The sequence below is a fragment of the Piliocolobus tephrosceles genome, unplaced genomic scaffold (genome assembly GCF_002776525.5).
Source record: "Piliocolobus tephrosceles isolate RC106 unplaced genomic scaffold, ASM277652v3 unscaffolded_41928, whole genome shotgun sequence".
Taxonomy (NCBI): Eukaryota; Metazoa; Chordata; class Mammalia; order Primates; family Cercopithecidae; genus Piliocolobus; species Piliocolobus tephrosceles.
In genome coordinates, this window is record NW_022326452.1 from 1 (window position 1) to 8271 (window position 8271).

The 8271-nt window shown below is 20.7% G+C and overlaps 3 long non-coding RNA genes across 3 annotated transcripts; 2 read left to right on the forward strand and 1 right to left on the reverse strand.

Moving 5' to 3' along the window:
- Window positions 1–723, reverse strand: LOC113223606. Its single transcript, XR_003308801.1, has 2 exons — window positions 528–723; window positions 1–134 (listed from the first exon to the last, which is right to left on the reverse strand). It is a non-coding gene; the product is annotated as an uncharacterized LOC113223606 (long non-coding RNA).
- A 774-nt stretch (window positions 724–1497) lies between these two features.
- On the forward strand, window positions 1498–2168 carry LOC113223608. The gene is made up of 3 exons (XR_003308803.1): window positions 1498–1616; window positions 1915–1968; window positions 2109–2168. It is a non-coding gene; the product is annotated as an uncharacterized LOC113223608 (long non-coding RNA).
- A 281-nt stretch (window positions 2169–2449) lies between these two features.
- LOC113223607 lies at window positions 2450–3306 on the forward strand. Its single transcript, XR_003308802.1, has 4 exons — window positions 2450–2464; window positions 2619–2686; window positions 2892–3087; window positions 3292–3306. It is a non-coding gene; the product is annotated as an uncharacterized LOC113223607 (long non-coding RNA).
- The last annotated feature ends 4965 nt before the right edge of the window (window positions 3307–8271 follow it).

An 8271-nucleotide genomic window follows, 5' to 3' on the forward strand; every position in this document is an offset into this window, starting at 1 on the left:
ATAAAACTATCTGAAAGGATATAAAAATTAGTAAATGAATCAATAACAAATTAATTTTTTATACATACCCCCTTACGAGACATGAATTTGTGGACTTTGGGTTTCTTAATACCATTCTTATGAGCCTTCCTGTTCTATATTAAAAAGAAAAATATATATATATACATATATATATATATGTATATATCAGTTAAATGATAAGTAACATTGAATATGCATTATTTGTACCACACAGCTACAACACATTAAAGAACTTTTTAATAGTTCTAGGTCAATAAAAAAAAAAAAAAATAAAAATAACACTATTAAAATGTATAATAAAGTAATCCTTAATAATGACTTATATGTAATTTACATAAACAAGTAAATAATGTTTATAAAGATGTAGAACTGTCACTTATAAAAATAATGGGAACATGTTTATTAAAAAAAAAAGGAAATAACTGAAAAAACACTGTTTAAAAAAAAAAAAAAAAAACGATTAAGATGAACTATATATATATATATATGCATTATCATATCTTTACTTGGTTATGATTTGTGTGATTCTTTGATTTTGCCATTTTGAACTATTCCTTTTTTAACGTTGTATTTAATGATAAAGTGTTGTTTATATAAATATGTTAATGTACTTCGACGAGTTATATATTTCTTCGCTTAAAATTTTATATATATATAATTATATGTTTATATATATTAAATGATTAATTTTTGACTCTTTTTTTTAAAATAAAAAAATTGTTAATATATTTTTATTTAAACATTATGTAAAAAAAAAATACGAAATATATATATATATATATATAATTTCTATGGATATATATTTATATATTTTTTTTTTTTTTTTTTAAAGGTGACCATTAACAAAGAACATTATTTATGTATATACGTGCTTAAATTTATATGAGCATTCATAATATATATACCATTATGTTTTTATTCTCACTTTAATCCCTCATAAAAAAAAAAAAAAATAATAAAAATAAATAAGTGACCGTTTTTATAAAAAAATGAGCTAGTTACTAAATGATGTACAATCAGCACACAAACAAAAAATAAAAATAAAAATAAAATGTTCTATGTTCACATCAACCTGTATATTTCTGTAAAAATTTATTAAATTAAAAAAAAAAAAACTTTGTATGGAGTAAATAAATACATATGTAAATATATTTTTGTTTTCCTTTACTTCTTTTCTTTAAATTATGCGTCGCTTATGTACCCACAAAGTTCATATTTAATAACTTTTCCATAAATATTAAAAAAAATATATATATATATATATATATTATAAACGTCGCTTTTTTTTTTTTTTTATTTATTTTTTTAATGCTTATATATAAAATACTTGAAATAGGATTTTTATATATTTATTTGTTTTTTATTTGTTTTTTATTTGTTTTTTATTTGTTTTTTATTTGCTTTTTATTTGCTTTTTATTTGTTTATTTTTTTTTTTTTTTTTAACTTAAAATAAAAATAGAGAAAATGTTAAAGAATTTTTGGGTACCTTTAGAATCCAACCCAGATTCGTTGTATTTATATTCTACTAAACTTGGACAATGTAAATTAAAGTTTGAGGATATTTTGGGTTTTGATAAAGACCTATTAGATATGGTTGGTTATGTTTTTGCAGTTTATCAAACAAAAAAATAATTAAAAAACCACATAATTAAACAATTACATAACCACTTATATGTCCCCTACACACATACATATGATAAACACTATAAAAAAAAAAATAAAATAAAGAAAAACACACACGCATACATCATAAGCACATTTTTTAAGTAAACATAAGCACATTTTTTAAGTAAACATTAATGACACGCACATATCTTTCTCTTTCTTTCTTCCTATATATATAATATATATATATATATATTTTTTCTTTTTTTTAAATATAAATTAACAGATACCTAAACCAGCGCATGCAATACTACTATTATACCCATTAAATGAAAATTTTGTAATACTTTATTTTTTTTTCTTATCCTCTTTTTTTTTCGTCTCTTCTCTTTTTTTTTTTCAAACTAATTACCTGTTCTTTAAAAAAAGGAATTAAAATTTTTTTTTTTTTTTTTTTTTTTTTCTGTTATTATCAATTAGAATAATGAAAACAATTCAAGTGAAAAAATAGTAAATAAAGGTATTAGTGACGCTTTTTTTTATAAAGCAAGTAAGCATTATGGTTACATTATCGCTTGTATAATAATCTATAAATATACATACCAATATATATAAATGTATGTGCCTACGTTTATATGCTTATGTGTGGATATATTTATAAAGACTGTTTTTAATTTGTGCATTGTAAAAAAATTATATAGCCTCGTTCGTTCATTTATTTTTGTTCTAATCCATTTTTATCTTTATTTTTTTGTTTATTAAGACTATTCCAAACTGTTGTGGTACAATTGCTTTGATACATTTGTTCGGAAATTTGAGAGATAAATTTGAAATTAGTAAGTTTGACTTTCCATCTATTTACATTTATTTTTTTACTAAATTATAATATAGCTGTATATATATATATATATATATTAACATTGATGTGTTAGTTTTTATAATACCATCTACGTATATGTTATATGTATGCTTTCGTTGCTTCTTTTTAAGGCAAGGGTTCTATTTTAGCTAATTTTTTTGATAAAGTTGAGAAAATGACTCCTGAAGAAAGAGGAAAGGTTTCGTTTTACATATCACACATTGTGTTAAAGAAAAAAAGGAACGAACTATGTGAATATTTATTTTTTTCTATTTTTATTTTTATTTTATTATTATTATTATTATTATTATTATTATTATTATTGTTATTATTATTTTTTTTTTTTTTTTTTAAACATTTATTCAAATTGTTGGTTCTTACTTTTGTTACTTCCTTTTTTCTAGGAACTCGAAAATAATAAGAGCATTGAATTGTTACATCATGAATGTTCTGGTGGCCAAGCATCTGTAGGAGATGATATAAATGTTAACACACATTATATTATTTTAATGGAACATAATGGAGAAATTATCGAATTGGATGGAAGGAAAAAACGAACCAATTAGTCATGGTCAAAGGACTTCCAGTGAATTCATATACGTAATAAATATATATGTCATACGTCTCAATCTGTGCATACAAATATACAACAAAACCTGAACATACACATAAATAAATAGCACGATAAAAAAAAAAAAAAAAAAAAAAAAAAAAAAAAAAACAACCATTAAGGTGCATACAATACACGTTTATATTTTTTCACATTTCAATAAACATTTAAAATTTTTTATTTTGTTATTTTAGGATGTAGCAAAAATAATACAAAATGTGTTTATAGAAAAAATGTAAAGGAGATAATAGAATTTCAGCTTTAGCAGTTGTACCAATTGATTCCAATTAAATAATGTTTTATTTTATTTTATTTTTTTTTTTGTTTATAATAAAAAATATAATTTACTATTATGCACATAATATAAGAATTACATAAAGTATATTTATTTTTATTTTACACGATATTTATTCCATATTATGCCTTAAAGTATATTGGAATGTGTAAACGTTTATGTAAATATACACATATGTAACACGTGTTTTAACATATTAAACATAATATAACTATCATAAAAATTTATTACTTTTTATTTATTATTTTATTTTTTCGTTTTAATTGCAAATATGTATTCATCATTTATTGATTGGTATTATAAATATTATCAACATTTTTTATATGAAAACAGCATCTAATAACAGTAACAAAATACATAACCAACTTGAAAAGTTTATAACATACAAAATAAAATAAAAGTAATTAGTATGTAAATAAAAAGGAAATAACAGTGCTTAAAAAAAAATAAACCATTAATAAAAAAAAAAAAAAAAAAACGTTAACAACCCTTGTTTTATTTTAATGTATCAGTAAAACACACAGAATATTAATGATATGTTTATACTCATATATGACAGTTTCTTAATATATTATTCTTTTTAATTATAAAATAAATGAATAAACTTATACATAAGTACAAAACATATTTTTACATTTTAAATATATATATATATATATATATATATATAGGTAATTATTAAAATATTATTAAAATACTAATACACCCAGATGCATGAGTATTTCATTTTTTTTTTTTTTTTTTTCTGCATGTAAAATATAAATATAAATGGATATATATGAACAAATAGAATTATTGTTAAATAAAAAAGAAAAAAAAAAAATGTATAGAGTATTTTTTTTTGTAGATTTAACTAATATATTACACAATGTTTAAACAATTATAACCTATTAATTTGTTATTAAAAGTAATTAAAAAATGAACAAATGCCCTTGACATTACACATCACACATTCTCTCATTTTTTTTATTTTCTTTTAAATGTAACATTTCTACCAATGAGAAAAAAAAAAAAAAAAAAAAAAAAGTAATACTTATAAATGTAATATGCAAATAAATATATTTGTGTGCTCTAGAACACATCTCTATTTTTTTTTTTTTTTTTTTTTTTTAACACCACTTCATTAGTTCTTGTAACTTTTTATATTGCATTATTATTCTTTTCTTGAGCCTTTTTATTTTATTTTTTGTGGTTTTCATTGTAATTCGAAATAATTTTTAAGCTCACTATGATTTTTTGAAATGCCTATATAAGCACCCTTAATAAACGTCAAAAAAAAAAATAAAATAAAATAAAATAATAATAAAAAAAAAATAAAACAAAAGTAACAAAAGTAACAAAAGAACAAAGGTGGTGAAAAAAATGAAAATATTAAACGTAGCAAAAGCAGTAAGAGCAATAAAAATAGTGAATTTGATAAAAAAAAATTAAGTACAACTAAAGATACATAATAAATTGTTTGTTCTTTTTATGCACATTTTTTGATTGTTTTTTATTTCAATATTTAAATTTTTATTCTATTGAGTTTCTAGTGATATATACATATATATATTTGCACCATTATATTTTCGAAGCTTATTATAATTTTTTTTTTATTTTTTTTTTTAACTTATTGATAACCTCAAAAAAAAAAAAAAAAGCTAAAAAAAAAAACCAGTTGTTTGTTAAAAATCTATTGATCACAAAAAAAATCCAATTTTTTTAAAACATTTATTTTTAAACATTAATAATTATAAAAAAAAAAATTTTCTTGCATATACTTTTGTGTTGATTATTATATGTATTTGTTTCACTTTATTTTTTATACTTTTGTATTTTATATTGTTTTTATTATTATAAATGATATGTTGACATTTCTGTAAGTTGTGTTGTCAGTATACATAGGTGTCAGCTAGTGTTTATTCTTTATACATATATATGTATATAGTGTGTGCGTGTGTGTGTGTGTGTTTTTTTTTTTTTTTTTTTTATTTAGTTGTGAACTTTTAATTAACTTTATTAAATTTATATTTTATTCATTTAAATAGTAACATTATTAACTAAATATTTTGTTGGCTTTTATAACTATAAATTTTTTTTTTTTTTTTCTTTCATTTAGGATGCGTACTTTTAGGTGTATGTTAATGTGTTTGAAAAATATTCAACTTGTTCGTTTATGCATGTATATATATATATATATATATATATATAACATTGTCAAATAAGGTGGATATAATATGTATCTAAATAGTAGTTATATTTAAAACTGCTACTAAATTTGACTACACCTTATTACATATATAAGTTATAAAAAAAATATTTATATGTATATATATTTTTGTTCGTATGTTTTACTGTATTTGTTTTATACATGTAAGGAAACATATGTATGTCATGTGTTAGCAATCTTTATGATTAACTTTATTGCGATTTATAAACTATATGTTTTATAATGTAAATTTTTGGGAGTTCTTTTTTTATATTTATGTATATATATATATATACATGTGTATAAATGTGCTATGACATATATATGATCACTTAGCAAAGTATTTCACTATGTTTAAGAAAGTGATTAATGCGAATTAAAATAAAAAATTTGTCATTTTATTAATTAGCAAAAAATGCTCTCCTAACTAATTAAACAACATTAGCAAAAAAAAAAAAAAAAAAAAAAAAAAAAAAAAAAAAAAAAAAAAAAAACGAACAAAAAAAACAATAACCATAACCGCAGCCAAAACCACACAACTACACAATCATAACCACAACAAATAATAACAGACATGACTAGTATAAAATACGTTGGTCATTCACATAAAAAAGATGAGTTAAAAAATAAACTTGTCAACAACGAATTTTATCATAATGACATTTTTCTTTATGATAAACATATAAATTTAGAAAAAGAAAAAAAGAATCAAATTAAAATGGGTAACTCGAATAATCACAACTTTCAATCTGAAGAACAAAATAAAAATATGTACAATAAATCAGAAGAACATAAAGAAAAAAAAGAAACTAAAAAACAAGATAAAAATTGTGATAAAATTAAAGATGGAAAAAAGGAAAATAATAGAGAAAAAAAATAAGCACAAGGATACTATTCTGAAAAATGTTTATAATAATAAATTAAGTGAAAATAAAAATACAGATACAAATACTTTACTACTCAATAATACAGATGATAATGCAGATGGTAATACAATTGGTAATGCAAATAGTAATGCAAGTAGTAATGCAGATGGTAATAACAATAGTAACGCTAGTAATAGTACAGATGCTGAAATCATAGAAAAAAACTATAAATATGCAATCATGTACCGAAAACTTACATGCTTCAAACAGAACATTAAATAATGACAATAATGATAGGATTTTAATTGTAAAACAATATAATATAGAAAAAGAAAACAAAACGGGTAGTAATAACAAATGCACAAATAATATTAACACATATAGTGTAAGTAACATAAATAAAGAAAAGGGAGAAAAATATAATAATGATAATAGCAGTAGTAATAGCAGTAGTAATAGTAGTAATAATAGAAGTAGTAATAGTAGTAGTAATAGAAGTAGTAATAGCAGTAGTAATAGCAGTAGTAATAGCAGAAGTGACAATAGCAAAAGAAAACCAAAAAATACAAGAAAAAAATGTAGGAATAAACAAACAGACAGTAGCGACAGTTATATACCAATCAATAAAAGTAAACACATTATGGATGATAATAGTGATAATAATAGTAGCTGTAGTAATTACACCAATATTAGAATGTTAAGCAAAAGTAGTAAAATAACAAATGATGACAAAGAAGACTTATTTTGTAATCATAACTTTAAAAAAAAACACGAAAACACATATTTTACATACAAAAAAGAAAAAAAAAAAAAATAATTACAAAAAATATAGAAAAAGATAAAAGAGTGATAAACAAAATATGTTATGATTTTAATTCTGAAAATAATAAAAATATAATTAATAAATTTAATTCTGATTTATCGTATTTAAATGTGAATGGATTTAATAATAATACTGATAATATGAATTTCGATAATGTTAATGTTGATAATGTTAATATTTATAATGTCAATGTTTATAATGTCAATGTTGATAATGTTAACGCTCATAATGCCAATGCCAATTGTGTTAATAAAAACATAAATAAAAATAAAATAAAAAAAAATAGTAACAATATTAAAACAAATACACTTAATTTTAAAAATTTGATTAATAAAAAAAACTTTAACAAAATTTATCAAATGCGTTAATAAACAATCAGACAATGATAACTTTTTACCATGTAAGCAAACCATAATTGGTGAAAATACAAGTAGTAATAATCAACGTAGTTTTACGGATCAAACATGTAATTTGGTTAATGTAAGAAGTGAAGGGGTGATTAAAATGGGGTATATAAACTATCCTTCTTATTCTAGTACTTCTGACAATGTACATACAAATGATTACATAAACGTAAGTGGTCACATAAACACACCCGACACGTAAACACTAATGAAGGGCACCATAAGGACCAAACATGTTGCTCAATAACAAGAAAACAAACACAACGATCTAAGAGGAAAATGAGTAAATTATATTTTAATAATTTAGAATGTTTTTCAGAGATTAACAAAAGTCACCATAAGGAAATATATGATAATAATAATAATAATAGTAGTAGTAGTAATAATAGTAGTAGTAATAATAGTAATAATAATAACAGTAATAATAATAACAGTAATAATAATAACAGTAACAACAACAATAACAGTAACAACAACAATAACAGTAACAGTAATAACAATAACAGTAACAATAACAACAACAATAACAATAACAGTAACAGTAACAACAGTAACAGTAACAACAATAACAGTAACAACAATAACAGTAACAACAATA